This window comes from Vulpes vulpes, chromosome 7 (genome assembly GCF_048418805.1).
Source record: "Vulpes vulpes isolate BD-2025 chromosome 7, VulVul3, whole genome shotgun sequence".
In the NCBI taxonomy this organism is placed as follows: domain Eukaryota; kingdom Metazoa; phylum Chordata; class Mammalia; order Carnivora; family Canidae; genus Vulpes; species Vulpes vulpes.
Window position 1 is genome coordinate 91,998,559 of NC_132786.1, and position 22,987 is coordinate 92,021,545.

Below are 22,987 nucleotides of genomic sequence, written 5' to 3' on the forward strand. Positions count from 1 at the left end.
TAATTGATTACCTTTTCATGTTTACTCTTGAAACACAATTTTTATCTGGAGAATAAAGCAACTAGAGGTTATCTCCAACCTTAGGGAAAATAAACACTTCTGCTTAGAACCCCTCCAAAATTAGTCTAAATAAATATACTAGAGTTGTCACTGGCAACTGTTTCCTAATTTCCTCCTAGTCAACCAAAGGGGAGTTTATATAGCTATAGTTAATACTTACTGTTATTCCTTTATAAATACTACAGGACAAATAGTATGTTTAATATGACTAAACAAAACAAAGCTACCTTACTATCTAAAGCAAAACCAAATGGATTCTGGGACATATAATCATTACCTAGGTTTCATAATCTAGTTATTTAACTTCAAAACGTATTTAAGAAACTAATTTTTCTTTTTTGGTTTCTTGAGGTGAGCCTGTATTGCTTTAATCTTTCCTGTTAGAACAGTTTTGCTGCATCTCAAAGATTTTAGACCACTGTGTTTTCATTTTTGTCTCCAAATATTTTTGAATTCTTTTTTTATTTCTTGGCTGACCCATTCGTTGTTTAGTAGCATGCTATTTAGCCTCCATGTATTCGTTGTCTTTCAGATGTTGTCTTTTTATTGATTTCACAGAACTTAATAATTGAAAATTTGTATGAAACCATACAAGACTCTGAATAGCCAAAGCAAGCTTGAAAAAGAGGCACAAAGCTGGAGGTATCAATCCCAGATTTCAAGATATACTATAAAACTGTAGTAATCACAAAGATATGGTCTGGCACAAAAATAGACACAGAGATCAATAGAATAGAGAGCCCAGAAATACATCCACAGTTTTATGGTCAATTAATCTATTACAAAGAAATAAAGAATGCACAATGGAAAAAAGACAATCTCTTCAACTAATAGTCTTGGGAAAACTGGACAGCTACATGCAAAATAATGAAACTGAGATCTTTCTTACATCATATACAAAACTAAACTCAAAATGGATTAAAGACCTAAATGTGAGACAAGAAGCCATAAAAATCCTAGAAGAAAACACAGGCAGTAATTCTTTGACATCATCCATAAAAATATTTTTCTAGATATGTCTCCTCAGGCAAGGGAAACAAAAGCAAAAATAAACTATTAGGAGTATATCAAAATAAAAACTTAAAAAAAAAAAAAAAAAGCTCCTGCAGAGCAAAGGAAACAACCAACAAAACTAAAAGACAATTCACAGAATGGGAGAATATTTCTGCAAATGACATATTTGATAAAAGGTTAATATCCACAATATATAAAGAACTTATACAACACCAAAAAATAATAATAATCTGATTAAAAAGAGAGGATTTAAAGAGACTTTCTTCCAAAGAATACATATAGGTGACCAACAGACACATAAAAAGATGCTCAACATAGCTAATCAGAAGGAAAATGCAAATTAAAACCATGAGATATCATTTAAACCTATCAGAATGGCCAAAATCAAAACCATAAGAAATGACAAGTGTTGGTGAGGATGTGGAGAAAAAGAAAACTCTCACTCTTTTTTTTGCAACGGGTTTGCTGCCAGAACACAGGTGTCATGAAAACCACTGCTAAACCTAAACCAAAATGGGAAAGGAAAAGACTCACATCAACATCGTCATCATTGGACACGTAAATTCGGGCAAGTCTACCACTACTGGCCATCTGATCTACAAACGTGGTGGGATTGACAAAAGAATTATCGAAAAATTTGAGAAGGAGGCTGCTGAGATGGAAAGGCTCCTTCAAGTGTGTCTGAGTTTTGGATAAACTGAAAGCTGAATGTGAACGTGGTATCACCATTGATATCTCCCTGTGGAAATTCGAGACCAGCAGGTATTATGTGACCATCATTGATGCCCCAGGACACAGAGACTTTATCAAAAACATGATTCCAGGCACATCTCAGGTTGACTGTGCTGTCCTGATTGTTGCTGCTGGTGTTGGTGAATTTGAAGCAGGTATCTTCAAGAATGGGCAGACCCGTGAGCATGCCCTTCTGGTTTACACACTGGGTGTAAAACAACTAATTGTTGGTGTCAACAAAATGGATTCCACTGAACCACCCTTCAGCCAGAAGAGATATGAGGAAATTGTTAAGGAAGTTAGCACCTACATTAAGAAAATTGGCTACAACCCCAACACGGTAGCATTTGTGCCAATTTCTGGTTGGAATGGTGACAACATGCTGGAGCCAAGTGCTAACATGCTTTGATTCAAGGGATAGAAAGTCGCCCGTAAAGATGGGAACGCCAGTGGAACCACACTGCTTGGAGCTCTGGATTGCATCTGCCACCAACTTGTCCAACTGATAAGCTCTTGCGTCTGCCTCTCCAGGACGTCTACAAAACTGGTAGTACTGGTACTGTTCCAGTGAGCTGAGGGGAGACTGCTGTTCTTAAGCCTGGTATGGTGGTCACCCTTGCTCCAGTCAATGTTACAACTAAAATCTGTTGAAATGCACCATGAAGCTCTGATTGAGAAATGCACCATGAAGCTTTGACTGAGGCTCTTCCTGGGGACAATGTGGGCTTCAATGTCAAGAATGTATCCGTCAAAGATTTTCATCGGGCAACGTGGCTGGTGATAGCAAAAATGAGCCACCAATGGAAGCCACTGGCTTCACGGCTCAGGTGATTATCCTGAACCATCCAGGCCAAATCAGTGCTGGATATGCCCCTTTGCTGGATTGTCACACAGCTCACATTGCTTGCAAGTTTGCTGAGCTGAAGGAGAAGATAGATCATTGTTCTGGAAAAAAGCTGGAAGATGGTCCTAAGTTCTTGAAATCTGGGGATGCTGCCATTGTTGATGTGGTTCCTGGCAAACCTATGTGTGTTGAGAGCTTCTCAGACTACCCTCCTCTGGGCTGCTTTGCTGTTCATGACATGAGACAGACGGTTGCTGTGGGTGTCATCAAAGCAGTGGACAAGAAGGCAGCTGGAGCTGGCAAAGTCATCAAGTCTGCCCAGAAAGCTCAGAAGGCTAAATGAATATTATCCTCAATACCTGCCACCCCAGTCTTAATCAGTGGTGGAAGAACTATCCCAGAACTGTTTGTGTCAATTGGCCATTTAAGTTTAATAGTAAAAGACTGGTTAATGATAACAATGCATTGTAAAACCTTCAGAAGAAAAGGAGAATGTTTTGTGGACCATTTGGGGTTTTTTGTGCGTGTGTGGCAGTTTTAAGTTATTAGTTTTTAAAATCAGTACTTTTTAATGGAAACAACTTGACCAAAAATCTGTCACAGAATTTTGAGACGCATTAAAACAAAAGGTTAATGAGAAAAAAAAGAAAAAGAAAAAGAAAACTCTCATGCTATTTGGATGGAAATGCAAATTGGCGCAGCCATATGGAAAACAGTATGGAGGTTCCTCAAAAAATTAAAAATATGGTAGCCCCGGTGGCAGTGGTTTAACGCCACCTGCAGCCCAGGGTGCGATCTTGGAGACCCCAGATAGAGTCCCACGTCAGGCTCCCTGCATGAAGCCTGCTTCTCCCTTTACCTTTGTCTCTGCCTTTCTGTTTCTGTCTCTCATGAATGAATAAAAAAAAAAATCTTAAAAAAAATTAAAAACAGAATTACCATATGATCCATTAATTCAATTACTGGACAATTACCCCCCCCCAAAAAAAAGATCAAAATACTAATTCAAAAAGATATATGTAACTTTATTGTGACATTAATTATAATACCTTGATATGGAAACAACCTAAGTGTCCATAAACAGGTGAATGAAAAAATAAGTGGTATCTGTGTGTGTACATACGTATATACATACATACATACATACACACACATACAGGAATATTACTCACCCATGAAATAGAATGAGATCTTGCCATTTGCAACAATATGGATGGACCTAAAGTGTATAATGTTAAGTGAAATAAATGAAACAGAAAACAAATACCATTTGATTTCACTCATATGTGGATTTTAAGAAACAAAGAAATAAAATTAAATAAGAAGACTCCTAAATATTGAAAACAAACTGGTGGTTGCTAGGATGGGGGAGTGGGTAAAATAAAAAGGATTAGGAGTACACTTATCTTGATGAACAATGATAAATATAAGGACTATTCATCATTATACTGTACACCTGAAACAAACAGCACTGTATAATAATTACATTTGAATTTTTATAAGTCAACAAGGAAAATACAACATAGTAAAGCACTGGATGGAATGCTTTACCCACAAGAAGAAAGGACGAGCAAGATCACCAGTGTATGCTGGTACCCACCATGCCAGCAGATCTCTGCCAGCAGATGATGCAAGGCCACTAAGGCTAGTATACACACCCATCTTATGTGCCACAGAATGGAGGAGACCGTCTCCTTCTGCAGGAAAAAGATACAGTAGCAGAGTCAGCCAGTTGGCACATGACAGACATCATTAGGCAGGAAAGAGGAGTAATGCTAAGTCTGAAACAGGAAAAGATATTCCCATACAAAGCCACAAGCCCAGCACAAGCTTGAAAGCTCTTTATCAAAAGAAAGAAAGAAAGAAAGAAAGAAAGAAAGAAAGAAAGAAAGAAAGAAAGAAAAGAAAGAAAGAAAGAAAAAGGGGGAAAAAAGGAAAGCTCTTTATCTCCTGGAAAGAAAGTGTTTCTAGCCCAAAGTCCATTCTTATGTGGCTAAGTAGAGGTTGGAAGACTGTGCAGGAGATGGGAGTATCAGCTGAAATCTTGAAAAATTGCATCAAGTGAGAAAATTTCTCCTAGCATTATAAAGTTACAATTATTCATACAAAATAATATTGGGGCACAGATAAACTGATGAATGCAAAAAATAGATGTTAGAAAGAGATCCATCCATATAGATACTTATGGAACTGCAGAGAAGTAACAATGGCAGTTTTCAAATAACTAATGGTGGGTCAATTTACTACACATGTGGAAAAAAACAGGAAACTTGACTTTACACCATTCACAGAAAAATCCTTTCCATTTCCAAATCTTAACAGATTTACAGTTCATGGAAAACAAGGCAATGAAGCTGTAAGAACATTTTCATGGCTTCAGAAGTGGGAAAACTTAAAAGGGAGAAAATAGAAGCACTGACCAAAAAGAAACAAATTAATAATCTGAACTACAATGATGTTAATGAAGTCTTTCATCAAAGCACATTATTAACAAGTAAAAAGGTAAGAAGACTGGGAAAGATTTTTTGAATATGCATAAAGCAAACAGTTGCCACTTGAACAACAGGGATTAGAGGCACCAATGGCCACATACACAAAAATCCTCATGACTTTGACTCACTAAAAATTTAACTACTGATCATGCCTTACCCATAACATAAACAGGTGATTTATACATATTTTGTATGTTATATGTATCTATACTGTAGTCTTCCAATAATGTGAGGTAGTGAAAAGAAAATGCTAGTGAAAAAAAGTGAAAAATACATTTACAGTACTATACTAAATTTATTTTTGAAAAAAATCACATGCAAGTGACCCATGTAGTTCAAATCCATGATGTTGAAGGATCAACAGTACTGCCAGTAAAGTGTTTGATGAGGAAAAAACCCCAAAGTGGAAAAACAGATGAAATACTTGAAGCGCACTTCATACAGAGGATATCCAAATAGCAAAAAACATCTAGATAAGTTTTCCACTTACTAGTAAATAAGAAGATTAAAAACAAAATGAAATATAATTATAAGCCCACAGAAGTGGCTCAGTATGAATCACTGAAATATCAAAATTTTTAAATCTGAAAAATGTATCTTAGACCTTGTGATAATATCAAACCATAAATACAGGATCCATTTGTTTAACATGTAGAATCACTAATTTGCTTGCTGCCAATAGAAGAACACATAGTACACTCTGGTAATTACCAGGAACCTTAATGCCAGGGAAATAAAACCAGGATTGCAGGCGGGTAGCAGTGTTGTCCTAGCTGTACACATCTTTTCCCTTGCTGCTATGGACTGAATGTTCTTTCCCCCCAAATTCTTACTTTGAAACCCCAACTGTCCTCAAAGTGATGGTATCAGGAGATAGGGCCTTTGGTTACATAATTAGGTTTAGATTATTTCATGAAAGTAGGACCCTAAGGATGGAATTATGTCCTTATAAAAAGATGTTAGAAGACCAGTGTGCTCTCTCTGCAAGGACTCGGCAGGAAGGCAAACCAGCAAGCAGGTCCTCACCAGTCAAGGAATCTGCCAGTGAGTAGATCTTGCACTTCATAGTTTCCAAAATCATGAGAAATAATATTAGTTCTTTAAGCCATCCAGTCAATAGTATTTCGCTATAGCAGCCCAAGTTAAGGCACTTTCAGGGAAAATGTGTTGGTAAACTGAAACAGGTCACACTGGGAATGTTTACAATATGGAAATTGACAAACACTACACATCTGGGTTGGTTTTCCCATATCACAATCTGGTTACTAAATACCCACGAGCATACCACTCTAAGATCATAAACCTCCCTTCTATAGCTTAATAAAAGTAGGAAAGCTGATCAGTGAGAGGATAGAAACTCTCACACCTCAGGTGACCCAAATTTCTCCATTGAAAGGAGAGGGGGAGCTTCAGAGTATCAAGAATATTTAACAATCATGGGAAACTGCCTGTCCCTAGCATAAGAGGTCATCCTGGGCACAAACGTAAGTTGTAATATGGCATATTCAATATACCAAAATAAATGCGCTTCAAAATTCCTTGCTTTATTCTGGAAAATAATGTGGAGTTTTCTCAAGAAGTTAAAAATAGAGCTACTCTATGACCCAGCAATTGCACTATTGGGTATTTACCCCAAAGATATAGATGTAGTGAAATGACAGGACACCTTGCACCCCAATGTTCATAGCAGCAGTGTCCACAATAGCCACTGTGGAAGAAGCCTTGATGTCCTTTGACAGAGGAACGGATAAAGAAGATGTGGTATGTGTATATAATGGAATATTACTCGGCCATCAAAAAGGATGAATACCTACCATTTACATTGACATGGATGGAACTGACTTATTACACTTGTGCTGAGTGAAATAAGTCAGTAGAAAAAAAGACAATTACCATATGGTTTCACTCATAGGTGGAATATAAGAAACAGTGAAAGGGACCATAAGGAAAGGGGAGAAACTGAGTAGAGAAAATTAGAGAGAAAGACAAACCATGAGAGAGACTCCTAACTCTGGGAAACAAACAAAGGGTTGCAGAAGGGGAGGTGGGTAAGGGGAGTGGGGTAACTGGGTGATAGGCATTTAGAAGGGCACATGATGAGATGAGCACTGGGTGTTATAGTATATGTAGGCAAATTGAATTTAAATAAAATAATAAAATAAACCATAAAAATTATGTACAATAAGATCCTAATTTTAAGAAAAAAATTAAGGAAAAAATATGCAAAAACTATACACTAAATATTGAGTTTATTTCAAACTAGTTTTATATGTACTTTTTTCTAGTGGTATCTTATTTCAAAATTTTATATGTACTTTTTTCTAGTTGTATATCTTATTTCAAAAATTTAAATGTTTATTATTAACTGTGAAACTTCTGTGATTAAAAATGGTTTAAAAAAATTCCTGACTTTATCCAGGTTAAATAACTTATTGTTCCCTTTCAAAATTGTAGTCTTTCAAAGTGAACACATATGAACTGCCATTAAAAGGACATAGAGTTCCTGTTAACCATTCATGATGTTAACTTGAATTATGTGTTTTCATTTTGTTCAAAGTTGTTGTAGTTATGTTTTCGTTTTGTTCAAACATAAACCTTGTTTATCTAGGTTATGATTTTGAATAAACAGATGGCTAGTTTCATTTCCCTTATCTCTAATTATGCAGCATAAAAGGCATACACTTCTTAATTTAACAGCATAAAAAGTATATACATTTATTTTGTTGAAGGAACAAGAGGATTATTGGATCATCGATTTTCTATTTATCCCACTGGGATGATTCTAGCTTATTTTGCTCTTCATCAACTCCACTTTCCCTTGAACTGAATTTTTTCCTCTTGCATGTAAAGTAATAAATAATACTTATGAGTACTGTTAATGTAAGATTATCAATATTTTTGTTTGCTTTTAGTTAGAACATGACCACATTTTTAATATATAGTTTCTTCTATATTTTAACATATATTTCTGTTTATTTTGTATAACTAAAAACTAAGTGATAGAAATGGCAATTCCAGGTCCTACCTAAATAACTATTTAATAAAAGCTATGGGGGAAAAAAATCAAAAGCAAAATGTGGTTTATCCTGGTTAGATAAATACTTTCAATTTTAATATTCTCTTTTACTCCCAACTTTCTAATAGGCTAAGAGTTATTTGCCTATTAGCATTATTATTTTTTAGAGGAAACAAAACTATTTAAGTTTTATTTTCAAAGTCTAATTTTATTTTTTCAAATTTTTTAAAGATGTTATTTATTTATTCATGAGACATAGAGAGAGAGAGAGAGAGAGAGAGAGGCAGAGACACAGGCAGAGGGAGACGCAAGCTCCATGCAGGGAGCCCGATGTGGGACTCGATCCTGGGACTCCAGGATCACACCCTGGGCTGAAGGCAGGTGCTCAACCGCTAAGCCACCCAGGGTTCCCCTTCAAGTCTAATTTTAATCCAGACTGAACAAACAAGTAGAAAAGTGAGAAAGCTAGCTGTATTAGCAGACACAGATATATCAAATGTAAAACAGGGTTATTAACAGAACTATTTACATGCATATTTACAAGCAATTGTTTTGTATATAAGTTTTACTTTTATTTAGTTGGACTATAATATTTTGAATAACAGAGGCCATCAAAAGTGCCCATTCATAGAATACCTCAGGCCTATACAATGAACATATAATATAACCGTTCTCTCATTTACATAGTCAATTAATCTGTGCTTCCGAAACTGAGTAAGCAGGGCCATAAGGAGAATTGAGGCTTTCCCACATTTAGTTAGCTGTATTTCCCAATCTGTGCAATGAAACAAATGGACCCTGGCACCACTAGAAGCTCTTACCTTAACCTATTAGTCACTTGTGTGACTCTAGGCCTGCAGTGTCAAACACATAGGCCACTGAACACAGCATGTGAAATTCAGCTACTCTGAAATGAGATGTGCTGTTGAAGTGCAAAACACATACTGGATTCTGAAGACTCGGAGTGGGAAGCAAAAGTAAAATATCTCACTTGTAATTTTAGTCTTGATTACATCTTGGAACATTTGGGATTAGTGAAATGGAATGATTTATTATAATTAATTTCACCTGCTTTTTACTTTTTGCATTAGCTACAAGAAAATTAAAAATTATGATGTCACTTACATTTGAGACTTGCATTATATTTTACATTGACAATGCTGTTTTAGAGTATTCTCATGCATGTTTCTGTTCTTGGCTTACCCTTTCTGAGAGCTATGATAATTCCTGCCTGCTTCTAAGTGCAATTATGGTTCTCCACTGTGTTCCCCTTTCAATATTTCCATACTATATTTTCCCCAGTTGTTGTCTGTTCATGGTGCTGCATCCATAGCTAAGTCTGAAACTCTAAGTTGTGAATGGGGTTGTGACTATTCCCTTACAGTCCTGCAAAATGCAGCATATTCACAGGGTGTAAGAGCATTTAACATGGCAGTTTTTTATTACTGCTGTCGTTAACTAAAAAGACAAATCCTCCATGACACCAAGAGTTTTACAGTCAAAATAACTAGTCAGTTTTGTGCTAGAATAAAGTATCCTTAGTAGAGGGTTTTAAAAAGTCAGATTTTTTTCACCTTATCCAAAGTGAAAATTTAATCTAGAAATTCACACACTTAAAAGGACAACAAGCAGCATATGAAAACTAGTTTTCTGGGTCATTTTAGGAACTCAACATTTTCCTCTCATTGACATCTAGTAAAAATGTATTTCCAGCTTTGTGTTTTTTAGTTGGCTTTCTCTTTTAACAATTGGCTCTTAGGATAAAAAGAACCAGGTATACACAATCACAGTGGGAGGAAACACCACCATCCAAAAAAAAAAAAAAAGACTTTTTAAAGACCAGTGGGGTCCTAATAAAATGATTCTGTTCTGTGGCAAAATAAAGTTTTGGTTTTTTTAAAATCCCAATCAGATACAATCAACCCAGGGTCTTTTATGACACGCACTTACAATGGATCTCCAAATGCAATGCTATTTCTTCAATGACAGTGCTTTATCACCTATTCTTTGTGCCCATATGGAGTTATAGCACACAAAAAAATGTTTAGTAATTATCTTTCAGACACTGGTAAAAATAACTATCATATATATACATTTAATTTTCTCCTTTTGTGTTACATCTTAAAGTTTTTCACTGGAGTTGTTTTGTGCAGAATATCCACTTAGTAAATGCTTTGAAGAAAAAAAATAATAAAGAGGTAATTTAACATTTTTTAAATTTCACTTTATCCAAGGAAATTCCTTAAAAAGAATTTTGTGGAAGAAGTTAGTCTGTCGTATTTTAATGACTCTTGCATAATAATTAGGCTATACCTTGTAATTCATTCTAGATTTACTCACAATTTGGGACAAATGCATATTAACATTAAGAGATTAAACTGTTTCTTCTCTGTTTTGATATTCTCAAACTCGCAAAAATATGTAAATCACAATATCACTAATTGTTTTGAAGAAGAATTAAATTTGCATATGGCAGCAAAAGTGTCTTAAGGAGACATGGTCAACTTACTCTTCAATGAAGAAAAAATAAAGTGAACTCCAGAAGCTGATATGCCACATAGTCAATAAGCCTAAGTTTCAGGGTCATTTCCACATCTCTTTCAAAAACCTGAATGTAATATAGTAGAAATTTTGCATACTTCTTATTAAAGATAATTTTAAAATTATTTTAGCCTTAGGCCTTTTGAAATAAAGAACCACTCCAGATTCTATGGTTAAATCACCTTTTTTCCCCCAGAAAACATAAGGCAATCAAATTCTTATATTTAACTACAAACTACCTTACCAAATTACTTTGGTAAGGAATGAAAAATGAAAAAGAAACACTTAAAATTTGTGATTTGCAACATTCTCTTCACCAAAAATCCCTTGGATTATATTTTCCTTCATGCCTTTGATGTTTAACGTATTTTATACAACAGGATTTTACAGAAATAGATGAGATTAGGGTTGAAATAACTGATTTAAATCATAATTCTGTCTTACACAGCCTGTATAATTTGTGGCAAGTGTTAATTCCTTAATTTTTCTCTATTTTTACATAAATCTACAAGATCATTCCAACATATGTTAACATATAAAAGAAATTAAAAGTGAGATCATACTATAATACTATTGTAAACATTTTTTCACTTAGGAAAGTACCATGTAAACTCCTCCAGGCTGAAAATCACATTCACTTTCTGAATAAATGCACAGCAAAAATTTACCATGACTTTGGTGATTATCCCATGATGGAAAGGATGAAAAACGTTGGCAGAAACATTTTTACATCATTCATTTTAGTTATCACTTGTCTCAAGTGTTCAATATTTTGTGTCCATCTACTTGAACATCTCACATTTAAGATCTTGGACTACTTCACTCATGCTTCTATAATACTTTCTTATAGCTAGAAGCACTTTTGGACAATTTTGTTCTACTTGAGGGATTTGAGGGGTTATATTTCTAGAGTTTGGGATTTCTGGTTATTCATAATTATTCACATTGTTTGCTTTATTTTGTTTGATTTTTGCCATCTTATATTTGCATAAATGCCGTGCCAATTCTTCTGACATTCGCATCCCTAAATGGACAGCTCTTCTAACACCTTGCCCTCTTACTGAAAGAGTATGGATAACTTACTGATTTCCTTTCTACTCCATATGAAGAATGCTAGCCAACTAACATGTGGTTTCAGATTGGGGAATTTAGTATGTATTTTTTCAGCTCATTTTTCTATGGTTTGAGAGAATGAGCAGGGAGACTGAGGACAGTAGCAAATCACAAATGCAGTGTCACATTTCTGTAAGATGTTTAAAATCAGTTCCCCATTCAATAGTTTTTATGAAATGTCCTGTACCAGGACATACTTCAGTGGTTACCCACTCTCACAGGAGAAACCTCTAAGACTCAGATGGCTTCTCTCAACTCCAGGGTTGAGAGAAGGTGTGTGGTCTTGGAGCCTTCTCTGTTGATTTCCCTGAGTCTGTTTCTAGTTCTCCCTAGCAAGGGACAAGAGGAAGGGATTTTTTAGACTGAGACTGTTTCATTACTGCAATAAAATTTCCAAAGCTGTTTCTCAACTTTCCTTCATCCTTTAACATATATATCTTAATTTTTGTTTTTTGGGTTTTTTTTTTTTTAGTTGTGAGAAGAAAAATCTATTATAGCTATTTAGAAAAAAAAAAGGGAGTTCAGTAAAAGGGGAATAGTGTCTTTCACAAGATCTAAGGTGCAACAATTAAACCCTAAAGAATATAAGAAGAGTAAGATTAGTCTGCAGAAGTCTATGGATCTTCAGTGCTGCTACCATTATCGAGATCTGGTCTAAGGCATGTCCCTAAATTTCTTTTTTTTTAAATTTATTTATTTATTCATGAGAGACACACAGAGAGAGGCAGAGACACAGGCAGAGGGAGAAGCAGGCTCCATTCAGGGAGCCTGATGCAGGACCCAATCCTGGGACCCAGGGATCATACCCTGAGCGCAAGGCAAACACTCAACTGCTGAGCCACCCAAGCATCCCTTGTCCCTAAATTTCTTGTTCTCAAATTTCATATTCCCAGGAAAGACTCATGACTGACAAAACTTCAGTTTGGCACCCAGCCTTGAACTCATCAAGAGTTCAACTACCCAAGACTGCTACATGATTTTGTGGGGCCCAGTACAAAAGGAGAATGTGGGTTCCTCTGTTCAAATATTAAGAAGTTTAAAAGAGCCACAGCAGGAGATGAAAACAGAGGTGGAGTCTTACATTATTATAAAAGTCACATGTCTATACAGCCAGCCCTGGAAATCATGGATTCTGCATAGGTATGTGGTAGATAGGGTAGCAATTGCCAGAAGAAGCTAACAAACAGAGGAGAAGAGGAAACAAAACAAAACAAAACAAACAACAACAACAAAAAAAAACCAATATGCTGTACCTGCCATATCATTATTTGAAAAGAAAGCTAAAGGTACATCTGATACTTAAGCTTTATGTAGCTTATACTATCTCTGACATCCAGAGTCTATGGCATCCTCAAAATGTGGTTTGACCTCTCCTTCCACATCATTTTTTCAAGTAGTTGCAGACTAATACATGTATATATAATAAGAGAAAAAGTAATGAATTCTACTCCAGCTCCAAATTTCATTAGATTCAAAATACATTTTAATAATATAATAACAAGCATGACAGAATAAAATTTTAAGAAAAAAGTAATATTTGTTGAAATATACATACGGGTGATTAGTACAGACAACACCATGACTCTTGCAAATTTTCTGTTTGGCAATCATAAATTACATGCAAAATGTAATTCCCCATGCTATATAGCTATATAATTTGAACACACAACATGTATAAAAAATATATGTTTTGCATGACAAATACCCTTTGTCTCAATTTTTTAACCTATATTGGATTGATGACAATGCTACTTGTGGACAATAATGTATACCTAAAATATTACTACATTTGTTAAATAAAACTCATAATAGCATTCTCACACAAGTATGCCAATAGGAAAGGATGAGCTGCTCTTAAAACAATTTCATTAAGTTCAGGATATTAATTTTATCTTTTTATCCAGAATAGAGTAAGAAATACTATATTTTCAACTAATCTAAAGTTTATTGATAGCCAGTTCCAACAATTTATCCTGTAACTAAATTTACATCTTGAAGTGAAGGGATTCCAAATTTTGTATGAGTTGCTGTTATGACTGATCTTGAAATATGACATGCTATACTATAACTAGAGCACAATTTATTTGTGCCTTCTGCAACTTGGCACTCAATTCTAACTATACTCTGAATGGTTTATAACCTATTCAACCAGACCAGCAACTAGCATCATGTTTAGATATCATGATAATGTCAAATTGCTATAGAAGTTTCTAAACACTCACCCCCAATGTCTGCATTTATCTCAGTGCAAACAGTAACAGTTTACTGTCAACCACCACTTTATGGATTTATTTTTTTAATTTTCTCAGTGCACCCTTCCTAGTATCCAGCATCTAGAGAACAAAAATCTTACACTAAATAGATGTTCATGTACTAGCTACTTGCATACTAAGCCAAAAGCAAAGGAGTCCAATAAATGCAGAATGTGAAGCAAAGTATTCCAAAGCGGTATCCGGAGATAGAGAGAAACGACTGTGAAAACTAGCAATCAAGCTTTTCAAAAAATGTCAGATCTTTGAGCGGGAGAGGCAACTTTAATGGTGTTCAGCTGCTTTTATAGTTCACTCCAATTCTGTTAAATATTAGGCATTCGCAAGGTTAGTATCAATGTCTGCAATTTTAACATTTGATAATCCTTAAAAGCCTAGTAGATTGCCTGACCACTTTGCACTCAATCCTTTTTTACTTCTTTGCTCTTTGGAGCCAAAGCCCATGTTTCTCCTTAATAACCATCAACATTACTTTTCTTCTGATAACTTCTGATTGTCTCAAAGTTACAAATGTAAAGTAGAATGGAACATAGAAGACACATTTAGAAGAAACAAAAAGATTTCTAAATGAGGATATTAAATGGTTTGTCCACACAAATGTATTCATCTACTCTTAAGTCTCCAGGGCCACCTCAGTCCAATACATAGCCCTAAGGCAACTCTGGGAAAGAAGGCGAAATCCCAGACTTCAGGGGGTTGCTGATAATGCCATATGCCCTGGCTACAGTAGTAATACAAGTTAATATCCCCATTTAATTAGAGTTTAGTTTCAAAATAGAGTATAGATATTAATATAGAGGGAGTACAAGATATGAAAGAAGTGAGGCATTCCTTGGGGACTAAATTATTAGTTTTATATTAATTGGCATGTGTTTTATTATCTTCAAAACAGCAACTAATAAAATAAAGTGAGAGTATATTGCAAAACTCAAGAAAATCCTTTAAGCATTCTGATACTGAGAATTAATGTGTAATTTGTAACATGTAATTTGATGTTCCATTAATTTGTGGTATTGAAATACAAGCTTTAGTAACTGAAAATAATCTATTCATCAGAAATACTAATGCTTCAATTCTAAAATGTGCCAGAACAGGAAAAATAATCCTTTGTGAAGCTAGTTCTTTAAGAGAAGGTACTATCCTAAATTTTTCTTGTTTGGGCTGTTGATACCTATAAATGCCTACGTATATGATTAATTAGTAGGTTTTGTTCTCAGTATCAGATCTATACCTGGGTTCATTTACTTGCTTTTTTCTTTCTCTTCTACCCATGCTAGTTTAACGTACTGAGTAATAAGATCTTTTAACCTGCTATTAAGTTATGATTAGCATTTTCAATTATGAATTAGAGATATATTTTTCTGGTTTCAACAGAAACACATGCACATTGTGTGATATTTGGGGAAAAATATTTAAAAAGGAATCTCAATTTAACCTCTAAGAGGTAATGACTCTGCATTTTAGTATACTTCTTTGAATAATTTAAATCAATATTGAATTATGTTTTATCTCCTATTCTAATTTCCACTACCCCCTTTCCAACAAAAGCAGACTATAACTTACTTTATGTACTGTACAAAATACTAAGCACTTTGCTTGGTCATTATATGTTCTTTATAACAAATTTCCCCCAACAAAACTACAAGTCTCCCCTCTCATATTCTGGAAATGTAATAACAAATGTGATAGAATCTAACTATTTTTATTGATTTGACCTTATTAATTTATTGGAATGTGGTAGGCTCTTTTGAGCCAAATAATTAGTATGCAACCCCCCCCCCCCAACCCCCGCCACTAATGTCATTTGCTACTGCTTCTCTTCTGGTTTCTTCAAGAACTCCATGACCTACCTAACTTTTCTTAGATCTCTCATTGTTTTCTTTATGTTGTTTTACTTCTGCTATTGGAAAGACTCTGCATTTGCATCATTACTGATCATCAACATTATTGACCAAATTATAATAAAGTCAATTTGGATTCTATATTTTAGACTTTTCCCATTTATTTGCCAACATGCCTCAGATTGTCATTTCTTTTTTTAAAATATTTTTCTTTGATTTTCAGAAGTAGATGGTTGAATGAATCATACTCCTCGGTTTATGCCATGCCATATCGTTAGCTGATATGAAACCCCTCATATTTTTCCTCTAATCTTCCAGTTCTAGATCTCAATCCTGTCATGAACTACCATAAGCACTTTAATGTTTATTATGTGTACCTTGATAAGTATATGTCTTTGAAAAATATATACTGCTATTTGATGCATATCAGAATTTTTTATTTATTAAAACATTTATGCCATAGTTTCTTATGTATTTTCTTCCCTCCACTCAGAACTGAGTTTAAAAATCAATTCATAAATACATCTAGTATTTTACAACTGCCTCTGCACAGTTATTTCTATCCCTTCATCTATATCCATCTTTTGGGTGATGGATACCTATTTTGTCTAACTCTTCCTGATAGTACAAGTAGTGCTAATAAATGAATACATTTATATAAGCTCCCTTGTGGGTCTATTAAGCTCTCTGCCCTCTAAACAGAATAACATTGCTGGTTATAAGATTTTGGCATGCTAAATTTCATGAAATGCTGTCAGATTACATTCCAGGAAGCCTATATTAGTTGATATATAACCAACAGTGCATAAAGACTCCCTACATCCTAAGTAATCTAATAACCCAATTTTCTAATGTTTAAAAATCTATTCAGCATAAAGGAGTGTATCAGTTAATTTAAATTGTAATTCTTTCATTACTGATGAGTTTGCATTAGCCTATGTTTATGTATATGTTCATATATTTTATATATTTTGCTCATTGTTCTTTTGGGTCTCTGCTTTTATTCTTTTTAACATCAATTAGTTCCCTCAGTACTTCTAGAAATTTGTCTCTTGTCTTTCTCATCTTGGCCTGCTACAACAAAATACCATGGACTAGGTGGCTTAAACCATAGACATTTCTTTCTCACATATGGTCTACCTGAATGCTCTTAAACTAATCAAAATCATTTCTAAAATTTCTCATAATTCCTATAGAAAATAATTTTCAAAAGTATGTTCTTTCTTTAAGTGTTCAAGGCAACTGGGTCAAAAATTGTCTATGGTTGAAGTTTTCTGTTCATTCTTCATCAAATGAGGAGAGCTCTATGTATGCCCAGTCATTACTAGTAAGTAGGGTGTTTGGTCTGCCGGTTTTTTGGACATCAAGTAACTGTATCCACTTTCCAGGCCAAATCTCAGAGAGCATCAACCTTGGAAGAAGTCTCCGTTAGCCTCAAGTGGGACAGTCACAGGCTTATTCAACTACCATTTTGCTTTTTAACAACATGTGAGATATATGAAAAGCTGTAATACTTAATATGGACTTCTACTATTTTACCTCCTTGACCCTACTTTATCTACAAATATAGTAGAGCACTTTAAGTTTCATCCCTTTCTCTGTCTACTGACAACTGTTTTCTAAAACTTTAATTACAAATAAGTATAAAAGATGGTATGAAGGCAAGGCAGAATGAGGACAGACGTCCTACTGCTGTTTAAATGGCAAAATCATAAGGCAACCAAATTGAAAAAGAAGTATAATTATCATCACTTGCAGACCACATGGTACTATACTCAGAAAACCTGAAACACTTCACTGAAAAACTATTAGAAGTAATAAATTCAGTCAAGTTGCAGCATACAAAATTTATATGCAGAAATCGGTTACATTTCTATACCCTAACAACAAAGTAACAAAAACAGAAATTAAGATAACAATTCCATTTACAATTGCACCAAAAGGAATAAAATACCTAAGAATTAAGAAAATGGAAGAGGAGGGCAGGGCAAGATGGCAGAAGAGTAGGGTCCCCAAGTCACCTGTCCCTACCAACTTACCTAGATAACTTTCAAATCATCCTGAAAACCTACGAATCCGGCCTGAGATTTAAAGAGAGAACAGATGGAATGCTACAGAGAGAACAATTCGTGCTTCTATGAAGGTAGGAAGACAGAAAAAATAAAGAAATAAAAAAGCATCCAAAGGGGAGGGGCCCCTCGAGGAGCCGGACTAAGGCGGTGAGCCGAGTGCCCCCAGGACAGGAAAGCCCAGGCCCAGAGAAGCAGGAGCTGCACCAATCTTCCCAGATGGAAAGGCGTTTGCAGGGAGTTGGAGCAGGATCCCAGGAGGGGCGGGGATGCCCTCAGGCTCCCAGGGACACTAACAGAGGACCTGCGCACCGGGAGAGCGCGCCACACACCAGGGCCGAGCTCCCTAAAGGGCTGCAGCGCACCGGGCGCTGCCTCCTGGCTGAGGGAGCTGCGCTGCCCCAGGTGCTTGATCCCAGCAGCGCAGGCCCCAGAGCCCAGAGTGCCGCGGGACACAGCCCAAGATCCGGCGCTCAGCCGGGACAGATGGAGGCTGGGAGGACACAGGGTAGCACGGCCCCACACTGGGCAGATCAGCACCCCCACCCCTAGAGCATCCAGCCCCCTGCGGACTGAGAGCTGCAGCAGTGACTGTGGGAGCTGACTCTAGGGCTGGAGAGCTAGCCGCCACCATTGTTGTTCCTCCTGGTGTCACCTTGTACCTGGGACTGAGCAGGGGCATCACAGGATATGCAGCTCCCACGGAGCCCTGCAACTGGCAGGGGGCTGGGCAGCTCCCCCAGGTGCACACACCTGAGAACCAGCACAGCAGGCCCATCCCCCAGAAGACCAGCTGGAAGGACAGGGGAAAAGCAAGTTATTGACCAAGCAGTGCTGGAAAGTTCCAGGGGAAGTCCAGGGATTTACAGTATATAGAATTAGAGGATACTCCGCCTTGTATTTAGTTTTCTGTTTGTTCCCTACCCCCCCCCCTTTTATTCTTTTTTCTCTCTTTTTTCTCCATTTTCAGTACAACTTGTTTTTGGCCATACTGCACTGAGCAAAATAACTAGAAGGAAAAAACTCACCACAAAAGAGAGAATCAGAAACCGTACTCTCTCCCACAGAGTTACAAAATTTGGATTACAATTCAATGTCAGACAGCCAATTCAGAAGGACAATTATAAAGCTACTGGTGGCTCTGGAAAAAAGCATAAAGGATTCAAGAGACTTCATGACTGCAGAAGTTAGATCTAATCAGGCCAAAATTAAAAACCAATTAAATGAGATGCAATCCAAACTGGAGGTCCTAACCATGAGGATTAACGAGGTAGAAGAATGAGTGAGTGACAGAAGACAAGTTGATGGCAAGGAAGGAAGCTGAGGAAAAAAGAGAAAAACAATTGAATCTCATGAGGATAGGTTAAGGGAAATAAATGGCAGCCTCAGAAGGAATAACCTATGATTATTTGGGGTTCCAGAGGGCGCCAAAAGGGGCAGAGGACCAGAAAGTGTATTTGAACAAATCATAGCTGAGAACTTCGCTAACTTGGGGAGGGAAACAGGCATTCAGATCCAGGAGACAGAGAGATCCCCCCTAAAATCAATAAAAACTGTTCAACACCTTAATATTTAATAGTGAAACTTGCAAATTCCAAGGATAAAGAGAAGATCCTTAAAGGAGCAAGAGACAAGAGATCCCTAACCTTTATGGGGATAAGTGTTAGGTTAACAGCAGTCCTCCCCACAGAGCCCTGGCAGGTCAGAAAGGGCTGGCAGGATATATTCAGGGTCCTAAATGAGAAGAACATGCAGCCAAGAATACTCTATCCAGCAAGGCTCTCATTCAGAATAGAAGGAGAGATAAAGAGCTTCCAAGATAGGCAGAAACTGAAAGAATATGTGACCACCAAACCAGCTCTGCAAGAAATATTAAAGGGGACTCTGTGAAAAAATAAAAAAATAAAATAAAATAAAGGGGACCCTGTGAAAGAAAAAGGAAGTCCAAGGAAACAATCCACAAAAACAGGGACTGAATAGGTATCATGATGACACTAAATTCATATCTTTCATAGTAACTCTGAATGTGAATGGGCTTAATGATCCCATCAAAAGGCACAGGATTTCAGACTGGATAAAAAAGCAAGACCCATCTATTTGCTGTCTACAAGAGACTCATTTTAGACATAAGAACACTTACAGCCTGAAAATAAAAGGTTGGAGAACTATTTACCATTCAAATCATCCTCAAAAAAAAGCAAGGGTAGCCACCCTTATATCAGATAAATTAAAGTTTATCCCAAAGACTGTAGTAAGAGATGAAGATGGACACTATATCATACTTAAAGGATCTACCCAACAAGAAGACCTAACAATCATGAATATTTATGCCTCTAATGTGGGAGCTTCCAAGTATATCAATCAATTAATAATCAAAGTTAAGACATACTTAGATAATAATACACTTACACTTAGTGACTTGAACACAGCACTTTCTACAATCGACAGATCTTCTAAGCACAACATCTCCAAAGAAACAAGAGCTTTAAAAGATACACTGGACCTGATGGATTTCACAGATATTTACAGAACGTTACATCCGAACGCAACTGAATACACATTCTTCTCAACCGCACATGGAACTTTCTCCAGAATAGACCACATACTGGTCACAAATCAGGTCTAAACTGATACCAAAAGATTGGGATCATACCCTGCATATTTTCAGATCATAATGCTTTGAAACTAGAATTCAATCACAAGAAGAAGTTTGAAAGAAATTCAAACACATGGAGGTTAAGGACCATCCTGCTAAAAAGATGAAAGGGTCAATCCGGAAATTAGAGAAAAAATAAAAAGATTCATGGAAACTAATGAGAATGAAGATACAACCATTGAAAATCTTTGGGATACAGCAAAAGCGGTCCTGAGAGGGAAATAGATAGCAATACAAGCGTCCCTCGAAAACCTGGAAATAACTCAAATACAAAAGCTAACCTTGCACCTAAAGGAGCTAGAGAATAAAACAGCAAATAGATTCTACACCCAGCAGAAGAAGAGAACTAATAAAGATTAAAGCAGAACTCAATGAAATAGAGACCAGAAGAACTGCGGAACAGATCAACAAAACCAGGAGTTGGTTCTTTGAAAGAATTAATAAGATAGATAAACCATCAGAGAGCCTTATTAAAAAGAAGAGAGAAAAGACTGAACGTAATAAAATCATGAATGAAAAAGGAGAGATCACCACCAATACCAAGGAAATACAAACGATTTGAAAAACATATTATGAGCAGCTATACACCAATAAATTAGGGAATCTAGAAGAAATGGATGCATTTCTGGAAAACCACAAACTACCAAAACTGGAACAGGAAGAAACAGAAAACCTCAACAGGCCAATAACCAGGGAGGAAATTGAAGCAGTCATCAAAAACCTCCCCACACTCAAAAGTCCAGGGCCAGATGGCTTCCCAGAGGAATTCTATCAAATGTTTAAAGAAGAAACAATACCTATTCTACTAAAGCTGTTTGGAAAGATACAAAGAGATGGAATACTTCCAAATTCATTCTATGAGGCCAGCATAACTGTAATTCCAAAACCAAAGACCCCACCAAAAAGGAGAATTATAGACCAATATCCCTGATGAACACAGATGCATAAATTCTCAACAAGATACTAGCCAATAGGATCCGACAATATATTTAGAAGATTATTCACCATGACAAAATGGGATTTACCCTCGGGATGCAAGGCTGATTCAACACTCGTAAAGCAATCAATGTGATTGATCATATCAGCAAGAGAAAAAACAAGAACCATATGATCCTCTCAATAGATGCAGAGAAAGCATTTGACAAAATACAGCATCCATTCCTAATCAAAACTCTTCAGAGTGTAGGGATAGAGGACACATTCCTCAGCATCTTAAAAGCCATCTAGGAAGAGCCCACAGCAAATATCATTCTCAATGAGGAAACACTGGGAGCCTTTCCCCTAAGATCAGGACCAAGACAGGGATGTCCACTTTCACCACTGCTATTCAACAGAGTACTAGAAGTCCTAGCCTCAGCAATCAGGCAACAGAAAGAAATAAAAGGCATTAAAATTGGCAAAGAAGAAGTCAAACTCTCCCTCTTCACAGATGACATGATACTGTATACAAAAAACCCAAAAGACTCCACCCGAAGATTGCTAGAACTCATACAGCAATTCGGCAGTGTGGCAGGAAACAAAATCAATGCCCAAAAGTCAGTGGCATATCTATACACTAACAATGAGACTGAAGAAAGAGACATTAAGGAGTCAATCCCATTTACAATTGCACCCAAAAACAAGATATCTAGGAACAAACCTAACCAAAGAGGTAAAGGATCTATACCCTAAAAACTACAGACAGTTCTGAAAGAAACTGAGGACACAAAGAGATGGAAAAATATTCCATGCTCATGGATTGGCAGAATTAATATTGTGAAAATGTCAATGTTACCCAGGGCAATTCACACATTTAATGCAATCCCTATCAAAATACCATGGACTTCTTCAGAGAGTTGGAACAAATCATCTTAAGATTTGTGTGGAATCAGAAAAGACCCTGAATAGCCAGGGGAATATTAAAAGAGAAAACCATAGCTGGGGGCATCACAATGCCAGATTTCAGGTTACACTACAAAGCTGTGGTCATCAAGACATTGTGGCACTGGTACAAAAACAGACACATAGATCAATGGAACAGAATAGAGAATCCAGAAGTGGACCCTCAACTTTATGGTCAACTAATATTCAACAAAGCAGGAAAGACTATCCACTGGAAAAAGGACAGTCTCTTCAATAAATAATGCTGGGAAAACTGGACAGCCACATGCAGAAGAATGAAACTATACCATTCTTTTACACCAGACACAAATATAAACTCAAAATGGATGAAAGATCTAAATGTGAGACAAGATTCCATCAAAATCCTAGAGGAGAACACAGGCAACACCCTTTTTGAACTTGGCTACAGCAACTTTTTGCAAGATATATCAATGAAGGCAAGAGAAACAAAAGCAAAG

At 36.3% G+C, this 22,987-nt stretch overlaps 1 pseudogene; it reads left to right on the forward strand.

The window, feature by feature from the left end:
• The first annotated feature begins 1,566 nt into the window (after positions 1 to 1,566).
• LOC112923841 (elongation factor 1-alpha 1 pseudogene) lies at positions 1,567 to 3,147 on the forward strand (annotated as a pseudogene).
• The last annotated feature ends 19,840 nt before the right edge of the window (positions 3,148 to 22,987 follow it).